This window comes from Dipteris shenzhenensis, chromosome 26 (genome assembly GCF_047967505.1).
Source record: "Dipteris shenzhenensis isolate YYH24624 ecotype China chromosome 26, Dip_SZ_1.0, whole genome shotgun sequence".
NCBI lineage: Eukaryota > Viridiplantae > Streptophyta > Polypodiopsida > Gleicheniales > Dipteridaceae > Dipteris > Dipteris shenzhenensis.
This window is the reverse complement of record NC_141621.1, coordinates 40,685,203-40,696,077: the sequence shown is the minus strand read 5'-3', so window position 1 is coordinate 40,696,077 and position 10,875 is coordinate 40,685,203.

Below are 10,875 nucleotides of genomic sequence, written 5' to 3'. Positions count from 1 at the left end.
GTCGATGGTGAGAGGTTGAATTCTTGAAGAGCATTGAGGGCCGAAGAAAGATCATGAAAGTATGCAGGTGCTAGTCTTTGTCCAGATCTCAGGTGCATACACAATGCTTAAGTGTATCCTTTAAGTGAGTGCATTTGACTTTGAAATTCACATTGATTTCGACCTCATAGCCCAATAATGGGGCAAAAAATATGTGATCCCCGGGGATTCACTCTTCATGAAAGGGGGACATCACCTGCGTGCATGAACTTCAAGAAAACCCCCTATTTAAGATCCATGTAGGATGATAAAACACCCCTATTTAAGCTTATAAGATACCACCAAAATTCTATTATTCCCCCTTTCCTTAAATCTACGTTCTTTCTCAAGCATTTAGATCACACAATAAGAAAATTTAGATTACTTTCCCTATGACTATTTAAAACCATACACAAAACCAAACTTGTTTGGACTAGTTATCCAAGGTAGCCTATACTATGTCCCCCCTCTTAAATATGGCATGGCTCCCCTAACTTAAATTCAATATTGGGAAAAAATAAAAGGCCCCCCACCCCTAATGTATAAGCTTATGCCTCATTAAAAAAAACCCCCCTATTGTACACTCACGTGATATCATAAGTTTCCTCTTGTGAATCCCTCGGGATGCGATCAATGAGTCAAAATCAGTGCCTATGTAATGGCAACTATGGAGCTTAAAAACGATGGTAAAAATGCTTAAAAATTATCATTTGAGAGTGGATGTTGCGTGAGTGAATCTTGGTGTCAGACTGGGTGCAATTTGGTCTTCAAACGGCCAAGATGCGGGCTCCCAAAGGAGTAAAAAATGTTAGGGGGGTTAGAGATGCGTTAGTGTAGTAGGGACCGTTGTGCTAAAATATGCCTAGTATTATCCCATGTGTGTCCCAGTGAGTGAAAAAATGTGCCAGTGTAGACGGATTGTCAATCGGAGGTCATGGTGGAATCTTATGAGCGAAATAGTGCAAAAAAGGGGCCCACACGGGGGCAAAAATTGATGAGTGTTATGGATTTTTAAATGGTGTGAGATTGGATGGAAAAAGTTTTCAAAGCTTGGTGGTTACGTGTGTGAATCCATGGTTCAATCTGGGTCCAATTCGGGTCCCAAATAAGGAAGTTGTGGACCTTTAAAGTTAGGGGAATTTAGGGGCCCTTTGGTGTTTAGGTCCAAGTGTGAATGGATCTAGACCTTAGGCCTAACTAGGGTTGTGAGCTAATTGCTCTTTAGCCTAATCTAATTAATATAACTATCGCGTTAGTGTGACTGTAGTTAGTCCAACTAACTATAGTTAGTTACTAATTGATCCACAGTTAACTTTAATCTAACCTCAAGCTAACCTAACCTATGGTCATGTAACCTAACTTAAGTCCCACTAACCTAGCCTAGGTTCCACTAACCTAACCTAGGTTCCACTAACCTAACTAAGGTTAATTTTCTAGGGTTAGTTCTTTTTTCTGAGAAGGGGGGGGGTTGGGCAGCAACTGAGGTGGAGGGGGGGGTGGAGATGTAGGAGGGGGGTAGGAGGGTCATGAAAGGAGGGGGGGACATGTATTACAGGAGAGGGCCTATGGGCTGAGGGCAGGCTGGGCTGGCGGTAGCTGCAACCAAGGCCCCAAGGGCCTTTTAGTTACTATTAGAGAGAGGGGAGCGAGGGAGGGGGAAGAAAAAGGGGGGGGGTGGAGGAGATGGGGAGGTGGATGTGGAGGAGATGGGGGGAAGGGGAGGTAGAGAGGGGGGGCGGGTGGAGGTGGAGGAGATGGAGGGGGGGAAGGTCAAGGAGATGGGGGGGGGAGGAGGTGGAAGGGGGGGGTAGGGCAAGGTGGAGTGGGGGGTGGAGAGTAGGGGGGGTAGGGGGTGGGGCGGGGGGAGGAGGAGAGGGGGGTGGAGGTGGAGGGGGGGTGGGGGGGGAAGAGAGGGGGGAGGGGGGGGGAGTGGAGGGGGGGTTAGAGGTAGAGGGGGGAAGGGGTGTGGGGGAGTGGAGGGGTGGGTGGAGGTGGGGGTTGGAGGTGGAGGGGGGAAAGGGGAGATGGGGGTGTAGAGAGAGGTAGAGAGATGGTGGACTGGAGGGTGATGGGGTCTAGAGAGAGGTAGAGAGATGGTGGAGGGACAAAAGGGGAGGGGCAGGGGGAAAAGGGGAGATGGGGCTGTTGAGAGAGGTAGAGAGATGGTCGAGGGGGAAAGGATGGTTACCTTGAGTGGGGCAGATGGGGGAAGGATGGAAAAAGTGGAGGTGGTGGGGAGGAAGATGATGGGAGGTGGTGGTGGAGATGGAAGGGAGGTGACAGAAAAAGTGGTGGTGGAGGGGGGGTTGACAAAAAAAGTGGTGGTGGTGGTGGTGGAAATGGTGGATGGAAGTTGGAGGACAAAAAATAGAGATAGATGGAAAAAGATACAACTACAATATATAATCCAATCTGTTACAAGGCTTATGGTGGTAATGATGTGAGAATAGCCAAGAGGCTTTACAAGGCTTGAAGCAATGTGCACAATGCCAGAAAATAGCCAAGTAGGCTTTACAATGATGGCATGTGTGTGCGAAATCAAATCATGTGCTATCTACCCTTTTATCAATCAGTCAATGCCTTTCAACACTTTGAATTCTACTCAATGAACTGTGAAACATCGGGTTTCAAAAAATTTAATGATGTGAAATTGCATGTGGGCGAAGGGACTGACTCCGAGTAAGAACTATTTAGGAATTTTTTGGCATGGCTTCGATTGGTTGCTTTGGAGTTCTCTCTGCTATGGATGATCTAATACTATGAACTAGATCTAGACCAACCATCGAGCAATGAAAAAGCAGCAAATAATTCCTTTTCATTGTTCATTTTAGGTGCTGGGTTAGATGCGTCGATGTAGAGGCTACTATGCATGCAAGAAGTGGATTTGTCTTCGCCGAGGCTCAAAAGTCTGTGATACTTGGAATGAAATGTGCATGTGATGTGATGAGCATATAGAGCACAAAAAATCAAGCTTTTTTTCTATTTGGAGCACCCTCAAATTCTTCCTGGATCAAGAGATACGGCTTGATCTAGGTGGAGGGTCAAAAAGGGTGCTAGAAATGATGTGGTACTCAAGGTGACATGCAAGGGTGTGCCACTGGGACACTATTGAGGTGTCAAGAGGGTGCACATACAGTGTGTGCACAGTGTGTCTAAAGAGGGATAACTGTGCTTTCGAGGGGTCAATACCACATGGCAGATGAGATGGTAGAGTGGTGGCAATTGAGGTGTCTTGATGATGTGTCCAGTTTGGCTGGTCAACCATGGTAGTTTGACTTGGATGATATGTCAGATGGCATGGATGTGATGATGTGGCACTAAGTGGCCTTTGCTGATGTGGCATTGAGTTGGAAGCACCGATGATGTGGTGCTAGGGCTAACGTGGCGGGGGGTTTGGCTAATGTGGTGGCACAAGTGGCACCAATGTGGCACAAGGGGATAAGATATGTTGAAAAGATAAGGCAACTAATGTGGCCACATGATCAACTACCACGTGTCTTTTGGTCTTGTTGCCACGTGTCAAGTATACCACCTTAGCTAGCTGAGTTTGGTTTGAGACCCACATATAGGGTTCGCCTATTCATTTTGTACTAAGAGAGAGAGTTCTTTTGGCTTTCACAACTAAGAAGAGGAAAACTGTTTTTTCAGACTCCACCTTTGTGAATATTCTCCCATTGTGTATGTGAGAAAGCTGCAAGTGAGACTCCTTACTTCTCTCCCACTCTCTTCACATGGTATTAGAGCTCGGTTCGTGGTAAGGATCTCAAGAAAGCAAACCAAGTTCGTGGTGTCTTGGTAAGAGGATCTGTGTTGCTTTCCCTTTTCGAGTTTGGGAGCAAATCTCTACAGGTAGCACAACCAAAAAGTGCAAGAGTGCATTGTCTCAGATTGGGACACCCTTCGCAGTGCAGCGAGAAGTGCAGCGAGAGGGTAGTATATGCTACGGATATGGGCAAAGCCCTCTTTGACATTATTTTCTCGATTCGAGGCCATTTCAAGGCCCATTTTGGTGGCGGAAGTTTTCTGCAGGCACTCAAAAAAGTGCCCTGTTTTTGCTGTGCGACCACTGTTTTGCAGGTCAGTGAAAAGTTACCACAGAAATTGCATCGTATGCCTATGTGCAGAGATATTGGGAGTGACAGAATCATTCTTATTGCTTGTTGATGCATAATTGTCACTAGGAAGTGACTATGTGTCAAATACCACTTTCGTCAGTTTTGCAGATTTGCCCTTGTGAGGCAGAAGTTGTGTTTTTTGCAGTGTTTTGTAATGGCGTCTAATGCTCTTTCATAGATTGTCACTGAAAAGCTTGACAAGAATAACTTCCAAGCATGGAAGTTTAGAACGATGAATTTTCTTAAGGGAAAAGGCTATTGGGAGTTCATTATTGGAGCTGAACAAGAGCCAGTTTTTACTAATGTTCCCAATCAACAGGAGTTGCAGAGCATTTAAAGGCTGGCATGAGAGAGCTAGAAAAGTTATGTACTGGCTGTCTATTAGTATTTCAGATTCTATGATTGTGCATATTCAAGATGCAAGCATGCCGAAGGAGGCATGGGATACTTTGACAAAAATGTATTAGCATAAATATGCAAGCCAGGAAAATGCAGCTCAAGAAGGAGTTGCATAATGTGCAGAGAGAAAATATGAGCATCAATGACTACCACATGAAGGTGAAGAAGATTGCAGATGCACTTGCTTCTATTGGGTTGCCAATGGAAGATGATGATTTAGTTTCTATGACCTTGAATGGTCTAGGAAAGGATTATGCACAATTTTGAACATCCATTGCTATCCGTGAAAAATTTCCTGATTTGGAGGAGTTGATTGCTCTTCTAATTTTTGAAGAGCAGAGAAATGGTGGTGCATCTTCTTCAGGAGAAACTTCAAAGGAAGTTGTCTTCTACTCAAATGTTGGAAGAGGTAGAGGCAGAGGTAGAGTAGGCCACTCTGGAGGCCATGGCAGAAATCAGAATATGCAGCAAATTCAAGAAAACCAGTCCTATAGAGGAGGATGTGGTAACCTTAGAGGCAGGGGGAGCCAAAGAGGTCGTGGTGGATTGCAGAGAGGCCAAAATGCAAATAGCAATGTTGAATGCTACTACTGTGGTAAAATGGGCCATATGGTTAAAGATTGCTATAAAAAGCAGAATGACATCATTACTGGAAAATTGCAGCAAGGCAATTATGCATCCTCTAGTAGACAGGGTGATGACAGAAATGAGCATTTGTTTATGTTGCAGCACATGACCAATTCTGTGAAAAGTGTAAAAGAAAGAAATGATGTGTGGTATGTTGACTTAGGTGCATCAAACCACATCACAAGTCATGCAGAATGGATGCAGGATGCAAGGAAAATGGAAAGACCAGGATTTGTGGAGATTGGTGATGATACTGCACATTTTATTGTGCAGATTGGTAAAATTCCTTTGTCTATGCAGGATGGGAAAAAGAAATACTTGTCTGATGTATTTCATGTCCCGAATATCACCAAGAACCTAATTTCTATTGGTCAAATGGTTGAGTAGGGCTTGCAAATCAGATTTAATCCTCATGGATGCTTTGTTGAGGATATGAAAAATAAAGGTCGCTTGATAGCAAAAGGGAAGAAGAAGGGCAGGATGTTTACGTTGGATGCATACATGCCTGAATTGAGTGCAGCAATGTTTGCACATGGGACCGTGTAGTTGCAGATATTGATATCTGGCATAAACGCATTGGTCATGTCAATGTACAGTGACTTAAATTAATGCAGGCCCAAAATATTGTTGCAGGATTGCCTAAGTTCAAGGTTGCAGAAATGCATAAGGTATGTGAAGTTTGTCAATTTGGAAAATAGGCAAGGAAACCATTTCCTAGACATGTTCAAGAGAGTAAGAGGCCATTGGCATTAATCCACTCTGATGTGTGGACTACTAAAGCTACATCTACTGGAGGCTATCATTATTTTGTCGCTTTTATTGATGACCACAGTAGAAAAGTTTGGGTGAAATGATGAAAAAGAAAAGTGAAGTGTTTGGGCATTTCAAAGCTTTTAAAGCAGCTATGGTTGAAAAAGAAATAGGCCTGCAAATAAAATGCCTAAGGTTAGATGGAGGGGGAGAGTACCTCTTGAATGAGTTTGCAAGGTTCCTATAGGAGCATGGCATAAAGCAGCAATATTCATGCTATCATACCCCACAGTAAAATGGAATTGCAGAAAGGAAAAACAAGCATATTGGAGAGGTATCTCATGCCATGCTCAACGAAAAAGACCTGCCAAATTATTATTAGGCTAAAGTAGTTGCTACAGTAGTCTACATAATGAACAGGACTCCCACTGCAACAATACATAGCATGACGCCAAAGGAGAGGTATACTAGTAGGAAACCAGATATTTCTCATTTGAAAGTTTATGGTTGCATTGCCTATGTTCATGTGCCAGATGAGTTGAGATCCAAGTTGGACCCAAAAGTTGAGAAGTGCATCTTTATTGGCTATTCTCTACAGCAGAAAGGGTATAGATGCTATAACCCTTCTACTCGTAAGTTTACAGTGAGCAGAGATGTTGTTTTTTATGAGATGAGTAGCCGGTATAAACTAGTAAATGTGATTGATGATGTAGATACAAAATTCATAGCAGCAATCACAAAATATTAGTGGACCTATAGTGTCCTCTAGTAGTGGTTCACATACTTCGCCATGGACAGGCAGATTGAGATCAGGAGGACCTCGTCAAAGCAATGCAGATAGTGATATGCAAGTATCACAAAAAGGAAAAGAGAAAGCAGATCAGCCCATGGTTGATGTGAATGCAGGTCACTCTTATGTGGATGGTGAATCCAATGGCTCAGAACAGAGCCTTGATGATGAGTTGGGTATTCCTTTTGTTGTTACACCTAGAGTAAGGAAGACAAGGGATGTTTTGAGAGTAGCTGGTAGTGAGCCTATTTTGCATAGGTCTACCAGAGTTAAGTATCCTGTGGATAGGCTGAAATATGATGGATTTACAGCCATTCACTATGCCTATATGGTCAAAGTGATACAGGAACCAGAACCCTTCTTTTGAGCAAGCCATGGGAAAAGAAAAATGGGAGAAAGCCATGGAAGAAGAAATGGATGCCTTGGAAGCAAATGCTACATGGGAATTCGTGCCTTTGCCTAAAGACAAGAATGCAATTGGGCTACAAGTGGGTTTATAAGGTGAAGCACAATGCAGATGGTTCTGTGAACAAATACAAGGCAAGATTAGTTGTCAAGGGTATGCACAAACATATGGCATTGATTATGAAGAAACATTCAATCCGATTGCAAGGATGGCAACCGTAAGAGTAGTCATTGCTATGGCTGCAGCAAAGGGATGGTCTTTACATCAGATGGATGTAAAGAATGCTTTCTTGCATGGTGATTTTCAAGAAGAGGTCTATATGGAGCAGCCACCAGGTTATGTTCATGCTGTTCATCTTGAGTTTGTTGGAAGGTTGAAGAAAGCCTTGCATGGCTTGAAGCAAGCACCCAGAGCATGGTCTGACAAGATAGGACAATATCTTTTCACTATTGGCTTTCAGATTTCCAAGGCAGATTTCTCACTTTATGTGAGAAAAGCAGAGAAAGGTATAATGCTGCTTGTCATTTATGTTGATGATTTGAACATCACAGGTGATAGTGATGAAGATATCCTTCATGTGAAAATGCTATTGAAGCAGAAGTTTGAGATGAAGGATTTGGGAGAGCTACGCTACTTCTTGGGGATTGAGGTGATTAGAACCACAAGTGGGATATGGCTCTTGCAGAGGCAGTATGGATGGGACATGCAGTCCAAATATGGGATGACAGGCTGTAAGCCTATTTCAGTTCCTTTGGAGTAGAATGTGAAGTTGAGCGCAAATGCAGGTGAGCTTTTGGAAGACGCTACTATGTACAGACGCATAGTAGGAAGTTTGATTTATATGACAATTACTAGGCCAGATTTGAGCTATTCTGTTGGGTTGGTAAGTTAGTTTATGCAAGCTCCAAGGAAACCACATTTGGATGCGGCTAGATGCATACTGAGGTATGTGAAGTCCACATTGTAGTATGGACTATTTTATGAGACTGGGCTTCATATACAGTTGCATTGATACACTGATGCTGATTGGGCTGGTAGTATTTCTGATAGATGATCTACCAGTGGATATGTGTTCTCTTTTGGGAGTGCTGCAGTCACTTGGAGCAGCAAGAAACAGCCTACAGTTGCCTTGTCAAGCATAGAGGCTACAAGGGTGCAGCAATGGCTGCATGTGAGGTAGCTTGGTTGCATAAGCTACTTTATGATATGCATCAGTCTATAGATGGGCCAGTTGTCATTTATTGTGACAACATGAGCAGTATACATTTGGCAAATAACCCATTCTATCATGCTAGAACAAAGCACATTGAGGTGCATTATAACTATGTGCAGGAGAAGGTTCTAGTAGGTTTTATTGATCTAGTTTATGTCAGCACAGAGGATCAAGTAGCTGACATATTCATGAAGTTATTGGGCTTAGAGAAGTTGCGCAAGTTTAGAGAGATGCTTGGTGTGCAGGAATTGGGATTGAGAGCTCGAGGGGGAGTGTTGAGATATCAAGCTCCACTCGTGATATGCCAAGGTGACTGTTGTGCACTTATGTCACCAACTTGTTAGGTGCAGATGTGGTTGGTACACCACCCATGAATAATAGCTGGATGATAGCTATCTTTATGTACTCTAGTTAGTGGCTCAGTTAGTATGCCACCTTAGTTAGCTGAGTTTGGTTTGAGACCCACATATAGGGTTCACCTATTCCTTTTGTACTAAGAGAGAGAGTTCTTTTGGCTTTCACAACTAAGAAGAGGAAAATTGTTTTGTCAGCCTCCACCTTTGTGTGTATTCCCCCATTGTGTATGTGAGAAAGCTACAAGTGAGACTCCTTACTTCTCTCCCACTCTCTTCACAGAACACTATGGTGCTATGGGTGAAGTGTTTACAAAAAAAATGTTGGAGTCTGTTATACAACATCCAAAATTCAAAAGTCTAAAATCAGAGATAACATCTGAGTCAATGAACAAAGTTGTGGAGCATTTCAATGCAACTAGTGCACACTGGGGAGTTTGTGATACTGCAGGGATAAGTACAAGGGCATATCGGCTCATATTTAAGAGCTTAAAAACAGCATGTCTTTCTGTGGGAGCAAAAGTTAAAGCCCTGCTTCCTAAATTGATTAATGTTGATAAGGCTAGGCCTGCACTCAATTTGGGCATACTTGATTTTGTCGGTGAGCCCCAGCATGTATGTAGTACACTAACTTTAAAAACAAACACTGGAGAGACTAAATAATTGGAATTGACAATCAATAAAAACTTTGTGATGGATGTTCAAAGAGTTCTGCAAGCCATGGTGAAGTTTTATGATATGCCTATGGAAGAATGCAATGGTACTCTAAAGATTGAACTAAAGCTTGATGAAAGTGAGGTGCTCAAAGGTCAAAAATTGGAAAGAGTTATGAATAGAATACTGGACCTTGAAGTTGAGCTTGATGATGCAAGATAGTTCAGTGTGCAATGAGAACAGGAGATTTGGTGGTTGGTGATAAGAAACTGAATGAGACCGCCACTAAGCCTAGGGCTACATGAGATTAGTGTAACAATCATGGAGGATTGAACCATACAAGAAAATCCATAACGAAGAGACAACAACGTAGGCAACACTCAACCAATCTATTCCAATGCTTGATAAACAATACAATGATAGACCTCTTATATAGAGAGTCTCAAGGCATAAGCCTACTGTGTGGCATCCTCTGATCCACATCCATCTTGTGGTGCCCAATGTCCCACATCCATTCATGTAGTCCACATCCTCTTGTGTGGCTACCATAATTCCCACAAACATACCCCTCTAGGGTACCAACAATTGGACATTGCACATTTCAACACCCCTCCTCAATGTACAATCATATGTGACCATCTCACCTCTCACCCCCAATGATTTGGCATTGCCAAACTCACTTTCTCAACACTCCCCCTCAATGACAAATTGGAGTGTTCAACAAATGTGTGTGCATGTGTCTACCAATCTAGACACCTAACATCCACTTTACACACCATGCTGTGCGGGCGGGACACCCAAGTGCTTTTTAGACACCCCATGTGTCAGGGAGAAGGAACCAACCCAAGTAGTGCATCATCAATGTACACTACTCCTGCACACCACAATCACATATCTTTTTGAGCACCCGTGGGCTCGGGCAGAGGACCCTCATAAACATGGGTGAGAGAAAATTACATCCATTTTATGCCAATGCAAGGGCAGGGCACCCACAGTAATCTCAGTCATAGTACAACATATCCATGATTTGCCATACACGCCGATGCTGTGCCAATTTTTCAAGGCGTAAGAAAAAATTTCTTGTACAAAAGGGGTTTTTAAGGTGCATAAAATAAGGATAATGTGCATGTGGCTGAAATAGGTAGGGTTCCAACCCTAAGGACTTTGGCTCCATGTTTGCAATCGTCTACCATCCAACTTTTCCCTGCTGCAGCTACTCTCGTGCCGTCATGTCGAGTTCTCCTTCAATTTGCGGTTATGCTCTTCTTCAGTGAGCCTTCTTCAGTGCCTTACTCATAGCTTACACTTCTCTTTACTTCTTTCTTGCAAGATCTACGCGAGGAGCTCCCTCCTGCAATGTAGAAGGGCGCCTGCATTTCCCCATCCATGGCTCCTCGGTAGCTCCTCGACAGTAGCTGGTGGGATACTATCAACAACTCTACCTCCCTGCAAGATGGTGTCTATTTCGCTCTTTCCTCGGCTTATGCTTTGGTCGGCGCTGCTGCCTTCGTTCCTCTTTGGATACATTCTCATTTGATTCGTCGCCTTCT